The sequence below is a fragment of the Arachis ipaensis genome, chromosome B8, assembly GCF_059453495.1.
Source record: "Arachis ipaensis isolate K30076 ecotype BB chromosome B8, ASM5945349v1, whole genome shotgun sequence".
Classification (NCBI taxonomy): domain Eukaryota; kingdom Viridiplantae; phylum Streptophyta; class Magnoliopsida; order Fabales; family Fabaceae; genus Arachis; species Arachis ipaensis.
Genome location: NC_142443.1, coordinates 124,532,712 through 124,535,738, shown reverse-complemented (window position 1 = coordinate 124,535,738; position 3,027 = coordinate 124,532,712). Strand labels below are relative to the sequence as shown.

The window sequence follows — 3,027 nt, the reverse complement described above, 5'->3', positions numbered from 1 at the left end:
AAGCTTAGAGCTGATGTTCAAACCTTCAGACAGAAAGAAGGTGAATCCCTCTATGAAGCTTGGGAAAGATACAAACAGTTGACCAAAAAGTGTCCTTCTGACATGCTTTCAGAATGGACCATCCTGGATATATTCTATGATGGTTTATCTGAGCTATCAAAGATGTCACTGGACACTTCTGCAGGTGGATCCATTCACCTAAAGAAAACGCCTGCAGAAGCTCAAGAACTCATTGACATGGTTGCTAATAACCAGTTCATGTACACTTCTGAAAGGAATCCTGTGAGTAATGGGACGCCTATGAAGAAGGGAGTTCTTGAAGTTGATACTCTGAATGCCATATTGGCTCAGAACAAAATATTGACTCAGCAAGTCAATATGATTTCTCAGAGTCTGCATGGAATGCAAGCTGCATCCAACAGTACTCAAGAGGCATCTTCTGAAGAAGAAGCCTATGATCCTGAGAACCCTGCAATAGCAGAGGTGACTTATTTAGGTGAACCTTATGGAAACACCTATAACTCATCATGGAGAAATCATCCAAATCTCTCATGGAAGGATCAAAAGCCTCAACAAGGCTTTAATAATGGTGGAAGAAACAGGTTTAGCAATAGCAAGCCTTTTCCATCATCCACTCAGCAACAGACAGAGAACTCTGAACAAAATACTTCTAATTTAGCAAACTTAGTCTCTGATCTATCTAAGGCCACTGTAAGTTTCATGAATGAAACAAGATCTTCCATTAGAAATCTGGAAGCACAAGTGGGCCAGCTGAGTAAAAGGATCACTGAACTCCCTCCTAGTACTCTCCCAAACAATGCAGAAGAGAATCCAAAAGGAGAGTGCAAGGCCATTGACATAAGCGCCATGGCCGAACCTGTGAGGAGAGGAGAGGACGTGAATCCCAAGGAGGAAGACATCCTGAGACATCCAGTGATCAATAAGGAGCTTCCCTCTGAGGAACCAAAGGACTCTGAGGCTCATCTAGAGACCATAGAGATTCCATTGAACCTCCTTATACCCTTCATGAGCTCTGATGAGTATTCCTCTTCTGCAGAGAATGAGGATGTCACTGAAGAGCAAACTGCCAAGTTTCTTGGTGCAATCATGAAGCTGAATGCCAAATTATTTGGCATTGATGCTTGGGAAGTTGAACCTCCCTTGTTCATCAATGAACTAAGTGATCTGGATCAACTGACATTGCCTCAGAAGAGACAGGATCCTGGAAAGTTCATAATACCCGGTACCATAGGCACCATGATCTTTAAGGCTCTGTGTGACCTTGGTTCAGGAATAAACCTCATGCCCCTCTCTGTAATAGAGAAACTGGGAATCTATGGGGTGCAAGCTGCTAAAATCTCATTAGAGATGGCAGACAGCTCAAGAAAACAGGCTTATGGACAAGTAGAGGATGTGTTAGTAAAGGTTGAAAGCCTTTACATCCCTGCTGATTTCATAGTCCTGGATACTGGAAAGGAAGAGGATGAATCCATCATCCTAGGAAGACCTTTCCTGGCCACAGCAAGAGCTGTGATTGATGTTGACAGAGGTGAAATATTCCTTCAATGGAATGAGAACTCCCTTGTGTTTAAAACTCAAGGATCTCCCTCTGCAACCATGGGGAGGAAGCAGAAAAAGCTTCTCTCCAAGCAGAGTCAACTAGAGCCCCCACAGTCAAACTCTAAGTTTGGTGTTAGGAGGCCACAACCAAACTCTAAGTTTGGTGTTGAACTCCCATATCCAAACTCTAGGTTTGGTGTTGGAAAGTCTCAACAAAGCTCTGCACATCTGTGAGGCTCCATGAGAGCCCACTGTCAAGCTATTGACATTAAAGAAGCGCTTGTTGGGAGGCAACCCAATGTTTATTTATCTAACTATATTTTTCTTAGTTATGTATCTTTATAGGTTCATGATCATGAGGAGTCACAAAATAAATATAAAAATTGAAAACGGAATCAAAAACAGCAGAAGAAAAATCACACCCTGGAGGAGCATCTGTCTGGCGTTCAAACGCCAGAACAGAGCATAGTTCTGGCGTTCAACGCCAGAAATGGCAGCAAATGGGCGTTGAACGCCCAAAATGGGCACCAACCTGGCGCTGAACACCCAGAGTTGTGTGCAAGGGCATTTTGCATGCCTAAATTGGTGCAGGGATGTAAATGCCTTGACACCTCAAGATCTGTGGACCTCACAGGATCACCTCAGGATCTGTGGACCCCACAGGATCCCCACCTACCTCATCATCTCTCTTCCCATTCATGATCATCCCTTCTACTTTCCAATTACCACTCATATCCATACACCCACTACCTTCAAAATTCAACATCTCTCTCCCACCCAATCCCACCCATATGGCCGAACACACACTCCCATCCATCTCCTCCATATCTTCTTCTTATTCTTCAGTCTTTCTTCTTTTGCTCGAGGGCGAGCAACATTCTAAGTTTGGTGTGGTAAAAAGCATAGCTTTTTTGTTTTTTTTCCATAACCATTGATGGCACCTAAGGCCAGAGAAGCCTCTAGAAAGAAGAAAAGGGAAGACAAAAGCTTCCATCAAGGGTCTATAGCTCAGTGGTAGAACATTTGACTGCAAATCAAGAGATCCCTGAGATACCTCAGGGGATACATCTTCTTCCACACAATTATTGGAAGCAACTAAGGGTGGAATATCAAGAGCACTCCATCATCCTTCATGAAATCAGAGAAGATCTAAAAGCAATGAAGGAGGAGCAGCAAAGACAAGGAAGAGACATAGAAGAGCTCAAGGACATCACCAAGGTGGACTCATTCCTTGTTCTTACTTTCTCTGTTTTTTCGTTTTCTATGTGCTTATCTGTGTTTGTGTCTTCATTACATGATCATTAGTAGTTAGTAACTCTGTCTTAAAGATATGAATGTCCTATGAATCCATCACCTCTCTTAAATGAAAAATGTTTTAATTCAAAAGAACAAGAAGTACATGAGTTTCGAATTTATCTTTGAACTCAGTTTAATTATATTGATGTGGTGACAATGCTTTTTGTTTTC

General features: G+C 42.4%; 1 non-coding gene across 1 annotated transcript; it reads right to left on the bottom strand.

The window, feature by feature from the left end:
• Positions 1-108, bottom strand: LOC148549736 (small nucleolar RNA R71). Its single transcript, XR_015897499.1, has one exon. It is a non-coding gene; the product is annotated as a small nucleolar RNA R71 (small nucleolar RNA).
• Positions 109-3,027: the final 2,919 nt, after the last annotated feature.